A 19353-nucleotide genomic window follows, 5' to 3' on the forward strand; every position below is an offset into this window, starting at 1 on the left:
AATTTATTACCTATCACGTTTTAAGTGAACTAAAGCGGTGAACTACGATAATTCTAATTGACACGGTCGATAAACTCGATTAAAATGACAATGCATGTTTTAGTTATGGCGATTTAGCGATGCATGTAACATATAAATAAAATTCAAAGCATAAATTAAATCCTAGTATGGCCTTCCTAAAATAGAAAATCTAATTAACTATTACATATTCGGAAACCAACTCCATTGGTCCCTTGAACTTCGGTTCTTGGCACGCATCTCGAGGTAACACCGCCTTTATGTATAGCCTACTTGAGTGACACCGTCTTCAAGGAACTCCGAAATAAATTTATTACATAACAAATTACATAATTTCCTATGATACATTTGTAATTAAAATAAAAATAAATCTATTAAATTACAAAACGGTGATACGAGATCACAATAAATTACAACCGAATCGATATTCCCATACAGTTCGGGCAATACCAATTAAAACTAAGGCCATACTAAGTAAAAATTACATAATTCAAAAATTACATAAAATAAAATTATGACAATCATAAATAAAATGCAGCATTATAATATGTATGAACATGCCCAATTTTATGCTAAATCGCCTTTAAGGAGCCAATATCGTATATTAAACGGTTTTTACGGATTTGCGTGATTCAACCTTTTAAAATCACAATAAATTACATAAATTCATATTTATGCACAAGTTAATTACCCTAACCTCTTAGGACTCAAAATTAGTCTCCACTAACTATTTGACTATAATTAACTCATATTTCTTAAAATTGTTCATTAATGGACTCAAAATTACAATAAAATGCTATAAACTTCAAATAAATCACAAAAATTTCAATTAAATTCAAAATTTTAAATTTAAACTCATGAACATTCTGGAAAAATACCATGACACTCATAGTGTTCAAAAACTTAGGTTAAAATTTCGAAAAATTATCGGAAAAACTATGTTGCGGTTTATCGGATTTATCAATTATAATCATAAAAACAAGAGAAAAATTATATTCATCAACTTTTCAATTTTAGATCTGAAAAATATAATAAAATGCAACATGTGACATTTTTCCTTAGTCGTGAAGTATGTTTTAGCAATTATTCACTAATTAAGGTCACTATTTATGCTATTTTTCATCAAAAATTCATAAATCATGCATAAAGACTTCATTCTAGCCTATAATTTTACACACATCTTGTAAAATTGCATGTGACAACATACTAAATTTATATGACCAGATTCGAAATATTTGTCATATTAACCTATTTTTCATTTAAATTCGATTTTTATCATGAAAAATCCATATTTCGAGCATAAAAACTCCAAAAATTCTGAACATTTACAGGTCATCTAAAAATAATATATGTGAAAACATATCCAAAAACCACTTGAAAATTCGAAGTTTAGCTAGTTTTCTTCCAAAAATGACATTTTTATCATAAAAATCACATTTTAATGACATTATTATATAAAATGAACAATAAACTCCATAAATTAAACCAAAATATCCTAAAACATTTTAGGACCAGAAACTTTAACATGCATAATAAATTTCGTGATATATCATAATAAACACAAATTTATGAGTTTTATATGTTAATCGTATAACTCGGAAAAACTATAACCGATTTGCATGCAAATAACCAAAGGCTCTCGATACCGCTTGTTAGAAATCTATATCTCATTATACAACATATTCATATATGTTATATTTAATTTAGTCATAAAATTAAATACAAATCTTATGCATGCAAACAATAGTAAATATAGAGAAGAAATCGTTTTCTCACCATATGATTTTTGGATTAAAAGGGCACCAACAAGATCGCGTTCTTGTTAGTTCTTGAGCTACAAAGAATATAAGGATGATCCTCCAAAATCCCAAAGTAGAGATTCTCCTCTTGATTGTGCCAAAGATTATCCCTTATCCCCACTAAATAATATTAGCTAGATATTAGTTTTGTAGTTTACCTTAAAAATGATTACTAACACTCATATATTATACTAATAATTTTAGTAATCTTTTATGAACAATTTGAATCAAAATCTCATGTTTTGATGAAGATTAAAGAGAGAGAAGAGAGAATAATACATGAACCTTTTGCATGTCATTTTAATGGTTGAGTGTGTTTAAAAATACAAGAACAAAACTCCCTTAAGGAGAGCAAGGCCATCGGTTTTGGTGAGAGGAGGACTAATATATGGTCCTTCACTTTTACTTTTGTTCTTTTTTATATCTTAGACTTGTAAGACTAGGTGTAGGTTAGGTATCATTAGATTATTTTATCTCATAAAATAATTCACCCATTAACACCCATAACACTCATTATTTCGGTCCATTTATATAAAATGGACTAGTGATACTTGATCTCATAAATAAAATGAGTCATATAATCATAATTCACAACATCTTGTAATTATAATTAACCATTCATTCTTATTTCTATCGTTTCTCAAACGATAAACAATTTTAGTAATAAAGCATTTTATTACCAAAGTAAATCTTATTTAATCTCATTAAAATAAGAAATCAATATTCTCTCTCACAAATGAATTGTTCAATTTTAAGGACTTGATCAACTTGTATCATCATACAATTAATCAGCTTTACAGATAAGGGCATCATCCTTTAGGTGTGACCTTAAGGGATCAACTGACCACCACCGTCCCACGACAGTAACGTCAAACTCTAGCAAGCCAATCGTTATCGATTAATGTTGATTAGTTGACTATAAAATGAATCATCCCTTACGTATTCTTAAAATGAGATTTAAACATGTGATCAATATGATCGACAATTGTGATCGCATTATTGTCGGAGGACACATATTCCAACAGGGAGGGTACCCCAATGCAACTAGTGGTGTCTAGGGGTGTCACAATTTGGGGTTTGAAGTAAAAGATCACTAAACTAAATAGCAATAAAAGTAAACAAGCAAGATGATTAAAAAGGGATGTAAACAATTGATAAAAGGCACTAAAGTGTCATGCGGTCATAGCGGATTCACGGGAATTGATCATACAAACATATTCTCAATATATAAGCAAGCAATTATTGTTGTGATGGATCGAGTTGGTTTATATCTTATAATCCTAGGAAAGTTTGGGTCCCGGAGCCGAATCGATTAGATTGTACAACACTTACATGTCGACTTAATCTTCCCTACTCAACTATATGCATGGTCTAATGAGACTCGAGTTGGTTTATGTCTTACAAGTCTCATTGAAAAGATAGGTGATGGGTAAAAAATACAAGGATTCATAGGCTCGCATTTCATCAAACATAACATGTGCATAAGTTGAGATCACAACAAGCAAGCAAATAAACTATGAAAACATATTAAATTAAGCATGAATCATCCCCATGTTGGTTTCCCCTAATTACCCATTAACCCTAGCTAAGGAAACAACTCACTCATTATCATGTTGAACATGCTAGCAAGGTTGTCAATCATACCAACAAAGTAAAACATGATGAATAAATGAAGATAATTAACAATAATTAAAAAGGGATTAAGAGAATTATACCTACTAATGATTCCAATAATAAAGCAAAGAATAATAGAAGTACTTAATGATTGATTGGAAGGTTGTCAATCTCCCAATAATAACCCAAATAATCTTCAATTACCAAAAATGAAAGTTGAACAAAAGAGAGATTAAGGAAATGATATTTGTATTAAAACTTGATTAAATGTTGATTACAAGATTAAAGAGAGATTTGATTGATATAAACTACACTAGAGATTGCTAAGAAGAACATGATAATCTAATTAGACTAATGGGGTATTTATAGTGGGGATTAGGTACATAAATTAGGGTTTACTAAGGGCTTAAATGACGATTTAGTCCTTGAGGAATCGCCGGTCTCAAGGAAAACTCCGGTCTCCTTTTCGCCGGTCTTAGAAAAATATGCGCATCCTTCATTTGAGCAAGTAGAAGACGGATTTAGCTGTCACACAATCCGAGCGTCCAGGGCACGGGACGAGCGGATTGTGGGTGTTTTGGACGAGCGGATTCGTGGGGTGGACGGGCGTATTGTTGTGGTTCTGGACGGGCGTCCAGCTGAGGAAGACGCTCGGATTGCATGTGCTGGACGGGCGGATTGTGGGCAATCCGCTCGGATTCCCTGTCAGCTTCTTCCTTTCTTCTTTTCTTCCTTTCTCTTCATAAAATCCTTGAGTATTTCCTCGGGGATGCAAGGATCTTTGCTCATCATTGCCCATCTACTATAGTATATACAAAGGCCTTCTAGTCTTGTCTTCTCTTTGATGCTTGGTCATTGAATTCAATCAATTTAGCTTCATTTTGCCATGAAAATGCAAGGTTTGCACTCCTTTCCTACCAAAGGATCAAAACCTCAAAGAATATGCAAAACAAAGGACTAAAGACAATAAATGACCCAAATAGGCACTAAAAAGCAGGGGAACAAGGCTAATTCGGGGACTAAATATGCTCAAATTATGGTCACATCAACCTCACAATAATCACCCTCACAATAATCACCCCCACCATAATCAACCTCACAAAAACTACCCTCACAAAAATTACCCTCACAAAAATCTCCCCCACAAAAACTGCCCACCGAGGAATATCCCTCCGAGGTACCCTCGAGATCCCGAAATCAATGGTATCTGGAGAGATGATGCTGAGGATATCTATATAGTCCGAGGGAAAGAGAAACGGACAAAAGAGATCGGTCATCTTACCCGGTCCGGACACCCCTATCAAAATCCGAACAATTCAACGGTCGCTCCAACTACGAATGACCAAACTGTCCCAGACGTGGACACTCAACCGAAGGCTCCCGAGAATTTGATCCTCAAACAACTGCAGAAGCAAAAGCCAAAATCTCAATTTGGCAACTGATTGCTACATCCTTCGAGCATCGGCAAGCTATACTACAAGCCTTGGGAAAACTGACTATGCCCTCTACCTCCTCCCCCGAAAAAGTAGTGGCACACGTGACAAGGGATGTCCCCGACTTGAGCAACCCGGTCATCTTTTCTGATGAAAATATCCCTCCCTTCGGAGCCAACCATAACCTGGCCCTGTACATCACCGTACAGTGCCTCGAAAAGAATGTGCCTATAGTTCTTGTGGATGAGGGGTCCGCTGTAAATGTCATTCCCCTCTAAACAGCTCATAAACTGGGTATCAAGGAAACTGATTTTGTCCCAACCAATCAAGGAGTACGCGCTTATGATGGCACTCGTCGTAAGGTCGTAGGGCTTATCACCCTAACCGTTGCAACCGGACCATTGGAAAGGCAAACTAGTTTTCAGGTAGTCGACATCGACGCCTCCTTCAACATACTTCTGGGACGTCCCTGGATCCACGCTATCAAGGCAGTTACCTCCACCCATCATCAGAAAATCAGGGTCCCCTTTAACGGGAAAACGATCACGATTCCTGCTTCCATGATCAAAGCCGTCATGAAAAAGGGAATAGCCTCCAAAACCATCGAGGAGGACGATAAAGAGATGTGGGGATTTCAATCTGTGAATGCCCTAACTGATGAATCAACACCCTCTGATTGTGACCCGTTTGCCAACCTCACAGTCAAACGCATTCTGATACGCCAGGGTTATTTCCCGAGTTTACCCCTCAATCCGCTAAAGAGCACCTTACCTCCCTTGAAACAGGCTAAGGTCCCCAATATCCCTTCGGGCTAGGCTATGAACCTACCGATGAAGATATCCAGGAGATAAACCTCCTAATTCGGAAGCGCAAGAAGCACAGAGTTATCCTCCGTTCCTATCATCTGACCCTCAATGGATACTTTATCCCCGAGGGAGAGTCCGAGCTCTACCACGGCTTTCCAGAGCCGATCTATGACTCTGTGGCCAAGGTCAAGTCTAAGTCGTCCCCATGCCTCGACGGACAACCTGTCACTCTCCTCTTTGGGAAGATAACATCAAGCACCTCGACTATGAGGACTTCATCAACATTGCTCTAAAGGACAACCAGTTTGACCCCACCGCCTTGATCTCCGATACTGACCCGGAGAAGGCTACACAAGGCTGGAGAAAAACTGTCAAGTGGACCGATCGCCAAGGCCGCGTTCTCAAGATCACAACTGGAGTCAGAGTTTGTCTTAGCTCCTAGCACTCCTGATGTCCCAGTCAAGGTCCCATTCCCACTGTTTCATCACAAGCTTGTGGCTGCTTTAGAGGCTGAGTCAACTAAGGTCGTCCCCACTCCCATGGAAGGTGACAACCTGGAGCCTGTTCCAGGGGCCACCTCCTCTACTGTGTCGCCACTAACTGACCATGAGATGTTTATCCTATCCAAGCTTTTCGCTCGAGTCAACTTAATGAACACTAAGTTTGCTTATGACTCGTCTCAATTTAACTACAATGCAATTCTGAGTGACTATGAGGAATTTGACTTGATTGACTACCCGTCTCACTTAGCTAAAGAATTTAACAAACGGGAAACCAGGACCCCTATCATTGAGGAGACCGAACCTATTAACGTAGGAACCGACAACACACCTCAAGAACATAGGATAGGGACAACCTTTGACCCCTCGGAAAGACGACAATTCATTGACCTCCTACACGAATACAAGGACGTATTCGCCTGGTCCTAAAGAGATATGCCTGGAACCAATCGTTGGTCGTCGCAGTGGTAGCATGGGGCTGCGCTTGGTAGGGAGGTCTGCGGATCGATCCCCCACAACTACGATTGGGAGGGGTTTAAATACCGTAATCCTTGGACAAGCTCCGAAATCCGGATTAGTCGGCCCAATGTGGTTCGGATTACCGGATGGTTTAGACCAAAAAAACAGAGATATGCCTGGGATTGACAGGAAAATTGCCGAGCACCGGATACCCATTAACCCCGGAGCTAAACCCGTGAAGCAAAAGTTGCGCCGAATGCGCCCAGAGTGGGCCCTGAAAATCAAAGAAGAAGTGGATAAACAGTTCAAGGACGGTTTCATCAAAGTGTCTGAGTATTCTGACTGGGTCGCCAACATTGTTCCTGTATCAAAGAAAGACGGGAGAATTCGGGTTTGCGTCGACTTCAGGGATCTGAACAAGGTGAGTCTGAAGGACGACTTCCCTTTGCCACATGTTGACATTCTGGTGGATAATACAGCCGAGCACGCTCTCCTATCATTCATGGACGGGTATTCTGGGTACAACCAGATCAAAATGGCTGAGGAAGACATGCACAAGACAGCATTCACTACACAGTGGGTTACATATTGCTATACGGTCATGCCTTTCGGTCTAATCAATGTCGGAGCAACCTATCAATGAACCGCTACCACTCTTCTACATGATATGATGCTTAAGGAGGTAGAGGTATATGTCGATGATATGATTGTCAAGTCAAGAGAACGGGACGGCCACATAAACGCCCTCCTGAAATTCTTCGCTCGTCTGCGGAAATATAACATGAGACTAAATCCTCAGAAATATGCATTCGGGGTCACCTCCGAAAAACTCATGGGACATGTCGTCAGTAAAAGAGGCATTGAGATTGATCCAACCTAAATCAAAGCCCTTCAGCAAATGCCTCGGCCTAAGAACGAGAAGGAGATTCGAGGATTTCTCGGTCAAGTTCAATACATCAGCCGCTTCATAGCCAAGCTCACCATGATTTGTGAACCGATCTTCAAGAAACCTCGCGCCTCTTATCACACCGATTGGGATGACGACTGTCAAAAGGCCTTCGACAGGATAAAGGAAATCCTATCCAAGCCTCCTATCCTCATGCCACCTCAACAAGGGATCCCTTTATCCCTATACCTGACTGGCACCGACACGGCCATGGGAGCGATGCTAGCATAAACAATCGACGGCAAACAACGAGCCATCTACTACATTAGCAAGAAGTTCATTAAGTGTGAGACGAGGTACACCCAACTGGAAAAGACATGCCTTGCCCTAGTATGGTCAACAAAGAAACTGCGACATTACATGCTCAGCTACACGGTTCACATCTATTCTAAGATGGACCCGGTCAAATACATGTTCGAAAAACCCGTACTAAACGGAAGGCTGTCTAGATGGACACTCATGCTGTCCGAGTTTGATCTTAAGTTCGTACCCCTCAAGGTTATCGAAGGAAGAGCAGTCGCCGATTTCCTGGTGGAGAATCCCGTCAACGAGAATTCAACAACCGACACATGGTCACTTCCTGACGAGGACATCCTTTGTGCCGACACCGACGCATGGGACCTATACTTTGATGGTGCATCTAATCTGTGAGGCTTCGGGGTATGAATCCTTCTGATATCGCCAGAGGGAGAACATACCTGACGACATGACATCGATGCCCCTATGTGTCGAGAGAAGGAGCGAGCCAGCTCACATCTGTGCCATCAACAGCGACAAGGAAAATCATGTCGAACCCTGGTACCAAGCCATCCTCAACTACAAAACCAAAAACGAATTCCCTCCTAATTCTGATCCTAGAGGACAAAGAGCCATCCGTTTACTTGCATCACAATTCGTGATAAACCAAGACCAATTATTCAAAAGAACACCCCAAGGGATTCTCCTCTTTTGCATTGACCATCACAAAGCCAAAAAAAGTCTTGGAAGAGGTTCACGACGGAGAATGTGGCCTTCATATGAGTGCAATGATGTTGACCCGAAATATTATGTGGTTAGGCTACTACTAGACCACCATGGAAGCCGATTGCCGTAACTACGTCAAACATTACCACAATTGCCAAATCTTTACCCACATACAACACATACCACCATCCCTTTTATACACCATGACGTCACCCTGGCCTTTCTCAACCTGGGGCATCGAAATCATCGGAAACGTCAACCCGATAGGCACTAAGGGGAATTGCTTCGTCCTCGTCGCCATCGATTATTTCACCAAATGGGTAGAAGCGCAGTCATACTGTAATACTACAGTTTTCTACGTCTATGGGTACTCTATCGAGTGGGGCTTACTCTGTCGAGTAAGTATGTTTTTATACGAAACAGTAGTCTGTCTGATGGGTACTCGATCAAGTATGTGTGGCACACGATCGAGTAAGGGGCACTCGATCGAGTAAGTTACTTACTCAATCGAGTAAGTTAGTTTACGGGCTGAGTTTTGACGGGTTTTGTTAATGATGCGAGATTAATATATAATGTTTACCGTCACTTTTCTTAAGCCTTTTTAACAAATCTAAAAACCTAATTGAAAAGAAAGGATTTACGTAAGTTGATTCATCGTATCATTAGCAAATCCCCAAGGCTAGGAGAGTCGGATCATCTTGTTCTTTACGCCGAAGCTTTTCATATAAGTTTTATAATGTTTTGTTAAAGTTGGTTAAACCCTAATTGGGTGATTTGGGGGGTTTGGGTGTTTAGTTTATATGTGGTTGTGATTGTATGATTGTATGTTTGATAGGAAGTAATTTCAGTGAAGGGCGATGTTGATTAGCTGATTGTGACGATCTTGGTGATTGCTGTTCCAGGTAGGGTTTCCCTACTCAGTATTAATTACATAATGTGTGGTGATTGTGCTGTAGTTAGTGATTGTTGATTGATTCAGACGGTTGTTGATTTTGTGTTGTGGCTACTGTATATCTGTCTGTGATCTTCGGGGTGCGTCCCTGGCTGAGTGGAGTCACTTACGGGAGTGGCTTCACGCCCTTGATTCGCCTCCTATGGAACCCGTTATAGGAGGGATGTGCACATTAATGAACATGGGTTTATCGCTCGATGGAGATAAGCGGGGATTCGGTGGGTACGGTTGCGGTCCCCCACTGGCGGCGTGGAGTACTTGTTGCGATGGGTACTCTGGCAGGGCTACACACTTTAGTGTGTAGTCAGTTGTGTGGAGATTGGAGATGGAGACTGGGGTTGTGTTGAGTTGTTTGAACTGTTTGTGTACTTGTTTCATTGTGGCATTGTTTCTGTGTAATTAGTATTGACCCCGTTTAAATGTTTTAAAAAACTGTGGTGACCCATTCGGGGGTGGTGAGCAGTTATTGAGCAGGTATGATATGACGCGTATGGGATAGCTGGGATGAGTCACCACGTTGCAGTTTAGAAGTCTTCCGCTGTGTCTGACACTTGATAGTATTTTGACAGTAGACAATTTTGAGAACTTTGTATTTCTTTTTAGCAGTTTTGGAGTTGGCATGTAATCACTTTAAATTTTATTACTATTCAAGTATGTTTCTATATTGTCTTTTAATTATCATTGCCTCGGGGAACCGATATGGTGACGTTCTCATACCTTAAGTGGTCCTGTTAAGGCACTTAGAGTATAGGGGTGTCACACATACGCAGTCTTGACCGCCAAACAAGTGGCCAAGTTCATCCAAAACAACATCATCTACAGATATGGGGTACCCCATGAAATCATCAGCGATCAAGGCTCTCACTTTCGAGCGGAAGCACAAGCCTTGCTGGACAAGTACAAGATCAAACGACATCGATCATCCCCCTACCATCCCCAAACCAACGGAGCGGTGGAGGCAGCAAAAAAAACTCTTGTCACCATTATCAAGAAAATGCAAGACAACTAACGCGATTGGCCGAGCAAACTCCCATTCGCACTCTGGGAATACCGCACCTCCATTCGAACACCGATATGCGCTAGACCCTTCTACCTAGCATACAGTATGGAGGCCGTTCAACCAGTAGAGTTAGAGGTCCCATCTCTACGCATCCTACTAGAGAGTCAAGTTTCTGAGGCGGAATGGACCCGTCGAAGGTACGACCCACTCACACTCCTAGACGAGCGGCGGCTCAACGCCTTGCACAACGTCCAGCTATACCAACGATGTATATAATGGGCATTCAACAAGAACGTTAAACCTAGGAACATCAAGGAAGGCGACTTGGTCCTCAAGTCAGTTCGAGCACTGTTACCCGTCGATCCGAGGGGGAAGTTGAAACCCAACTGGGCCGGGCCGTACCTGGTCAAGAAAATACTTTCGAGGGTCGCAGTGAGACTGAGTGACCTAGACGGGGTGGATTTTACAAACCCGACCAACCTAGACCAACTGAAAAAATACTACCCTTGAACCGTAGTAACCAACGACCTCACCCTAGTTTTACAACTAGCGACACCTTACCCCTTTCAAGTCAAGTTCCTCAACGTGTTCTGATTTGAAATTGCATGTTTTACCGAGTCTAAGTTGTGGCACCTTGCCCGTTTCGATTGCCCTTTGATTTGTCAAAGGCAACATCCATTTGAACTCAAACAAAGAACCCCCTGAACTACGAGCATGGTTTGATTTCACCTTTTTAGGTGGATACGTAGGCAATCCTTCTTATACATGAGGGATACAACCACAAAACCCAATCAAAATTTACAAAACATTTTGAACTACGATCATGGTTTGATTTCACCTCTTTAGGTGGATACGTAGGAAGTCCTTATTATATATGAGGGATATAACCACAAAACCCAATCAAAATTTACAAAACATTTCGAACTACGATCATGGTTTGATTTCACCTCTTTAGGTGGATACGTAGGCAATCCTTTCCTAGACAGGAAGGATACAACCATCCCCATAAAAAAAAACATTCCCTTATGTTTACCCACATACAAAACATCACCCTTATAAACCTTTCAAAAAAAAGAATGGGAAAAACATCCCCTTTCCCACAAAAATAGAAAAAAGAAGCCTTTCCCCCTTCCTACAAAAATCCACCTCCCGAGTGCAATGTTTAGGATGATTCAAACCGAATTACCTTTACGAAATGGATGGAAGAAACAAGCGTTTAAAATTTTGACACAAGCAATCCTCTTATTTAATTAATAATGGGAAGGATTGCAAATTCAACAACAAATAAAGCTCGGCAAGTCTGCAACTTGTCAAAGCTAAGGTGTCGACTAAAGCACCTCACATAATAAAACTAGCCCAAAACACACAATACATAGCTATTACAACATAATAAAAACTCACAACACTAATACAACATAATAATAAAATGGGTAATGGAGGTCTTCACTCTTCCGTTCTACCCTTGCCTTTTCCCTCGGGTACATCTTCCCCTTGTTCTTCTTGTTGGCCCGCCTAGCTTGAAATTCCTCTTCGGAATGGATCCTCAACAGATCTACAACGGCGACGTCCCCCGGTCTCTTACAAGACCCCATGTTTGGCCCAAAACGAGCCTATACACGGCCCACCACATCTTTGGGACCCGAGCTTCTCCTCTTTGGTGGCCTCATCACATTCGGGCTAGCTCCATCAACATAGTCCTCAAAGAAGGCACGGTTGGCCTTGCCAACCTCTCGATACTTCAAGTCAACAACCTCGTCCTTACGAGATTTGGACCTCTCCTCCAAGGTTGGAGCCCTTGACCACTTGACATAAGCGGGAGTCACCCATGTCGTGGCAACGGGATGCGGTACCTCCCAAAGCGGCCGAGTGGCCCACCATCTTTCAAAGACCTCCACAAGCTCGGAGTTCCGGAAAACATTCTCTTGAACAAGGGTATCTTGAGCGGGCACCTTTTGTTGACGCCCCATTTGCCTCATGAGCCTTTCGGGATAAATGAAGGAAGCAACCTTCAAACCCACCACAATCAAAGAACGAGGACTAGCACCCGAAGGGGGCAACCCCGTGAAGGACCTCAAGTGCCACCATGGCACCACGCAACGGATATGAGGACCACCCTCCTCCGCCAATCTCGTGGCCCAATAGGCCTCGGTGGAAGCAAAACTATCCAAGTACAACTTCTTCCTCTTGGTGAGGTGACGGAAAGAATAAGAGGAAGAATCAACCGGAGGCTCTACACACCTTAGCCTCTCCAATAGCCACACTTGGAGGATCCTTGGAGATCCCAACGAGGGATCCTCTCCTCAAGAGCCCTTCTTGTCGAACGCTTGGATGATCTCGCCAAGCACCAACCATAATGGATCTCTACCATGCTCCATTTGCTCAACAACATGCACGATGGTCATGCTTCCATAGCATTTTGGCCCCTCCTTCTTCAAAGCATCAACAAAGAGGTATACATGGACAAGGCAAAAGACAAGAGCCCTTCTCCTAGCCACCTCCGAAACATTGGCATCCAATCGGTTTGAGAAAATGTTGATAAGAGCCAACATATCCACACCATGAGGAGCAAGGAGGAAATTGACTTGGCTCGTTGACAAGCCTAATATTGAACGGAATTTCTTCTTATAACACAGCCGAGTCAGAGGAAGCACAAGAACACAACCCGGCCACCCACCAATGGCACCGACTTCTTCGGCAAGAGGCCAAATTTCGCCTTTTGGGAAAACGAAAACATGATGTTTCGAATCCCAAAACCGAGAGCATGCTTCAAGAAATGAGGGCTGCAGCTTGACTTGATGAAGCACCAACAATTGACCAACTCCCATGCAAACGAGTTGATATGTTTTGAGAGGTGACAAATCTCGGCACCATTGTCGCAACGCATTCTCAAAGGCATCCATGAATATTTTTGGAGGAAGAAGAAAGGTTTTGTAGAGATGTTTTTCGTGTTTCAGATGATGGGAAAATGAAGCACAAATATCCCTATTGATACAAAACAATCAGCGCCTTTTTTCCGAAAAAAGGGGAGGCTGATTTCTATCGCCAAGCTGCTCGCGCCTCTTTAGGCCCGTTCTCAGGATTCCCACCTTGAATTGTGATGTGATCAATATTTGAGCATACTTAGTCCCCGAATTAGCCTCGTTCTTATGGCTTTTAGTGCATATTTGGGTCATTTTTTATCTTTAGTCCTTTGTTTTTCATATTCTTTGAGGTTTTGTTTCCTTGGTAGGAGAGGAGTGCAAACCTTGCATTTTCATGGCAAAATAGAGCTAAATTAATCGAATATAATGACCAAGCATTAAAGAGAAGACAAGAGTAGAAGGCCTTTATACATAATGTAGTAGATGGGCAATGATGGAGAGGATCCTTACATCCCCGACAAAATCCCGGAGGATTGTTGGAAGAAGAAAAGAAGAAAAGGAAGCTGAGCCAAGATCCGCTCGTCCCACCCATCGGGACGCCTGTCCAGCAGCTCCCCAGGACGCTCGTCCAAACCACCAGGCCGCTCATCCAGAAGCTCCCCAATCCGCCCGGCCCGACCCTTGGACGATCGGATTATACTCCAGAGAGACACGTCCTCTTCTTCCTTCATTCGAGATGCGTATATTTTTGGAAGACTAGCTAATAGGAGACCCGCATCTTTTCTTGAGAGGAGCGATTCCTCAAGGACTTAATCGTCATGTAAGCCCTTAGTAACCCTAATTTGTGCATCTAATCCCCACTATAAATACCCCATTAGTCTAATTAGATTATCATGTTCTTTTTATCAATCTTTAGTGTAGTTTATATTATTCTAATCTCTCTTTAATCTTTTAATCAACTTCTAATCAAATATTAATACAAATCTCATTTCCATAATTTCTCTTTTGTTCATCTTTTATTTTGGGTAATTGAAGATTATTTGGGTTTATTGGGAGATTGACAACATTCCATCAATCATCAAGTACTTCTATTATTCTTTGCATTATTTTTTTGGAATCATCATTAGGTATAATTCTCTTAATCCATTTTTAATTATTGTTAATCATCTTCATTTATTCATCATGTTTTGCTTTGTTAATATGATTGACAACCTTGTTAACATGTTAAACTTGATAATGAGTGAGTAGTTTCCTTAACTACGGTTAATGGGTAATTGGGGGAAACCAACATGGGGGATGATTCATGCTTAATTTAATATGTTTTCATAATATATTTGCTTGCTTGTTGTGATCTCAACTTATGCACATGTTATGTTTGATGAAATGCAAGCCTATGAATCCTTGTATTTTTTACCCATCACTTACCTTTTCAATGAGACTTGTAAGACATAAACCAACTCGAGTCTCATTAGACCATGCATATGGTTAAGTAGGGAGGATTAAGTCGACTTGTAGGTGTTGTACAATTTAATCGATTCGGCTCTGGGACCCAAACCTTCCTAGGATTGTAAGATATAAACCAACTCGATCCTATCACAACAATAATTGCTTGCTTATAATTTGAGAATATGTTTGTATGATCAATTCCCATGAATCCCCTATGAACCCATGACACCTTAATGCTTTTAATCAATTGGTTACATCTCATTTTAGTCATCTTGCTTGTTTACTTTTATTGCTATTTAGTTTAGTGATGTTCTTATCTCAACCCAAATTGTGACACCCCTAGACACCACTACTTGCAATCGAAAATCCTACATCAATACCCGTCCCTTGGGATCCGACCTTTACTTGCCTCTTTACTAATAGTAGAGTTGTTTGTGAAGTTATAAATATTGTTTTGGTCTAGGTGCTCCTAACGACAAGTAACCGAAATCTAAGCTCAAAGCGGACCGACCAAAAATGGTGTCGTTGCCGAGGATGGTGTTAACTTGATTTGATTTTCTTTGATTGTTATTAGTTGTGTCTTTCTTTGCCTTGGGGAATTAAAGCTCCTCAAGGTTTGTTCTAATTGTTTTCGAGTTGTTTTATATTTTGCATGTCTAGAAGATCACAAGGTAACTTGTTACCTATTGATCACGAAATTGAAAAGACTTTGACAACCAATAGAGGACTTGGTATAAATACTTTGAGAGGTATTGGTGAGGTTGTAGATTTTCAACCAAACACTATTGAGTTCATCAACCCTTTTGCAAGAGAAGGTGAGGAGAACCCAACACAAAATCAATCACACAATCAACCCACAATGCCTAAGTTTTCATCACATTCCGTACCAACCGAGGAGAAACTACCCAATGGAACTCCCACACCACAACACTTAACCGGAAATTTCATTCAAAATCCGCATTTATCCAATTAGTCGAAAGAAGCCAATTTGGGGGGGTGCCTAGTGAAGACCCTCATTCCCACATGGAAACTTTTTGTGACTATTGTGATGCGATTTCACAAACCGGAGTAACTCAAGACCAAATTCGATGGGTCTTATTTCCTTTTTCTTTAATTGTCACCGCGAAACAATGGTTGAAAAGCCTTGGTAAGGCTACTCTTGGAATTGACTCTTGGAAGAAGTTGGCTCTAGCTTTCTACAAAAAATTCTACCCTCCGGAAAAGACTAACATGCTAAGAGCTCAAATTACGGGTTTTAAGCAAAGGGACGAAGAATGTTTGTATGAAGCTTGGGAGCGATTCAAAGGAATTTGTCGCTCATGTCCTCATCATGGACTTAGCGAGTGGTTCTTGGTACAACAATTTTGGAATGGTCTTTATGAAGACTCAAGAAACATTCTCAACATGGGATCGAATGGTATGTTCACCGAAGTTAACGATAATCAAACTTGGAACAAGATTGAGGAAATGGCGGTCCATAATTCCCAATTTAGTAGACCTCGCAAGGCTACTAGAGGAGGAAAGCTTGAAGTGGACTCTATTACTCAATTGGGTGCTCAACTTAGTGCTCATATTGATACCATCAACTTGAAGTTTGAGAAGGCTATGGCTAAGCTTGAAGAAGCCTCAAAATCACCGAAGCATCATGTTAGTGCCATGGTGTCATCTTCGTCAATCCCAAGTGGGATATGTGAGAATTGTGGAACTTTGGGACATGACCAAAGTGAATGTAGAGGAACAAATGAGCTAGTGAATGCTTTTCAAGCATACAAAAGTGGTACCCCTTATTCCAACTATTACAATGAAAACACCAAATTCCACCCAAATCTCTCATACAAAAGTCAAAATGTTCAAAACCCTCAACCAACATACACCCCACCTCCCATGAGAAACCAAAATCAAAGACCCTTTTAAAACCAAAACTAAGGTTATCAAAATCAAACTCCATACAATCAACAAAATGACCAAGGTTTTGATGTTCAAAAAGCGGTCCTTCAAATGCAAAAAGATAGCCAAGCAAAAGACATCACCATCAACAACATCCTAGGCCACACAAAAATGTTGTAAACTCAAATGACCCAACTATCATCTTCAAGCTCTCAAAGACAAAAGAGGAAATTACCACCTCAAAGTAATCCCCCAAGACATTAAACGGTTAGTGCCATTCACTTGAGGAGTGGTACGAGATATGAAAGACCAAAGAAGCAAGTTGAGGATGAAGTTGTGGAAGCTAGTGACAAGGAAAGAGTTGTGCAAAACTCTAGGGAAGAAGAACCCACCAATCAATAAGTTTCTAAGAAAAGTGAAGAAAAGGCCAAATAAAAGGAGCCCATTGTGATTAAACTTCCATTCCCGAGTCATCAAGCTAAGCCTAAGTTTGATGACCAACTGGAAAAATTCATGGAAATTGTGAAGAATTTAGAAGTCTCTATTCCTTTCACGGAATTGATCAATCACGTTCCGGCCTATGCAAAGTACATGAAGGACATCCTTACGAAGAAGAAATCAATCCGGAAGCTTGAGACTATTGCCTTCACTAAGGTGAGTAGTGCCATCCTTCAAGGGAGTTCACCTCCAAAACTCAAGGATCCGGGAAGTTTCTCCATTCCATGCACTGTTGGTGACACTACAATCAACAAAGCTTTATGTGACCTTGGGGCAAGTGTTAGTGTCATGCCATATTCGGTTAGCAAGAGGCTAGGAGAGGGAGAACTCAAATGTACCAACATCACGCTTCAAATGGCGGATAGATCAACAAAGACACCTTTAGGGGTATGGGAAGATGTTCCCGTGAGAATTGAAAAATTCTTCATCCCGGTGGATTTCATTATTGTTGACATGGAAGAAGACTCCAACATTCCTATTATCTTAGGAAGACCTTTCTTGCACACCGCGGGAGCGGTGATCGATGTGAAGCATGGAGAACTCACCCTTGAAGTGGGAGATAAAACCATCACTTTCAATCTTGACAAGACCATGAGAACTCCCCGATTGCATGAGCCATGTTTTATGGTTGATCACTATAGCCGGAAGGATGATAGGAAGAAGCTGGAATTTAAATGGAAAAAGAAAGTGGATGATGCTCCATCATAAGAACAAGGAAATAGCAACAATGAGAGCTTGAAAAGCTCACCCATGACAAGTGAAGAAGATGGCCTCATTGGCCAAGACAAGAAAGAAGGAGAGTTGTCTCTATCAACTCAAGAAATTTTTAATGATCAAGTAGACGAAGTTTGCGGTCTTTGGGATGATGAGTTCGAAGGGATATTCGATCCCTATATTGGTAATACTATGAACCAAGACCATCATGGAGAACAACAAGTGCAAAAATCTATTGAGGACCTTTATCATGATAATGAGCAAGCTTTCGACTACTTCTTCAAGTTGTTGAGTAACATCAACAACACCTTGAACATGCCCCCTTGACATCTCACATTAGATGAGAGTTTGGTGGAGTCCTCCCTAAACCACCATTTGTAAATATTCTAACTCTCTAACTTGCATTTCAATTATTACATTGCATTTTTGTCATTTTTGGATTTATATTTTTGTGCCTTGATCAAGATATTCATCATTTTGTGAGAAGTGAGGGAGGGACTTATGATTTTATTAATGTGTAGTGCTTTACCTTAGTGTGGGGATAGCAATTGCCTAGGCTATTCATGCCTTTGTAGTTCCCCTACAATGAAGAACACGAGAATTGAAGAATGAAAATGTCACGGGTTACGAAGTACCCACGGAAGGACTTGAATCCGTGTGGTCAAGGAGGAATCCGAGCATCCAAATTGACAATCCGCTCGTCCTGAAGAACCCCAGCGTCCAAAGTCACCAGACGCTCATCTGGTAGAGCTGCTGAATACAAAAAACTGGTCAGTAAAAAAGAATTCGAGCGTCTCACCGAGAATCCGCTCCTCTCATTCGGGACGGTCGTCCCTTACAAAAGACGCTCGTTTATTCAATAGCAAAAATCGGGATTTTCTCGTAAAGGAATCAGCGTCCACCCAGAAAGACGCTCGTCCCTACCCAAGGAATCCGCTCGTCTTAGAAGCAAGACGCTCGTCCTGTGGCGTCTTTTCCTGAGCCAAACATTAAAGAATCCGAGCATCCCGACACCTGGTCCGCTCGTCCTCCGCTGCACTTTCAAATATAACGGTTGATTTAAACCCTTTTTCTCCTATTCATTCTCATACAAACACTACCCACTACCCAAAAATCCTCATCCTCTCCATCAACAAAATTAAATTTTCTCAACCAAATCAAATCCAAACTTCCTCACAACAAAAAAATTAATCACTCCTTTTGCAACAACAAGTGATTCAAACACCAAAATCTTCAACCTTTGAGTCGACTTTTAGGATACAAAGCAACATTCATTCATCCTAAATCGATTTGGGTATCACTAAAAATTGAAGATTTCAATCTTTCATTGGTGTAATCAAGCAAAGGAGAATGGCAAGAACTAAAGGAGGTAACAAGGCACCCCCAAAGAAGACACTTTCCAAAAGGCAACTAGCTCTTCAAGCAAAACAATTGTCAAAGGCATTGGTAGTCCATGA

The 19353-nt window shown here is 40.9% G+C and overlaps 1 non-coding gene across 1 annotated transcript; it reads right to left on the reverse strand.

Annotated features, from left to right (window-relative positions):
- Positions 1–16027: 16027 nt before the first annotated feature.
- Positions 16028–16134, reverse strand: LOC141626080 (small nucleolar RNA R71). The gene has a single exon (XR_012535807.1). It is a non-coding gene; the product is annotated as a small nucleolar RNA R71 (small nucleolar RNA).
- Positions 16135–19353: the final 3219 nt, after the last annotated feature.

This window comes from Silene latifolia, chromosome X (genome assembly GCF_048544455.1).
Source record: "Silene latifolia isolate original U9 population chromosome X, ASM4854445v1, whole genome shotgun sequence".
Lineage (NCBI taxonomy): Eukaryota > Viridiplantae > Streptophyta > Magnoliopsida > Caryophyllales > Caryophyllaceae > Silene > Silene latifolia.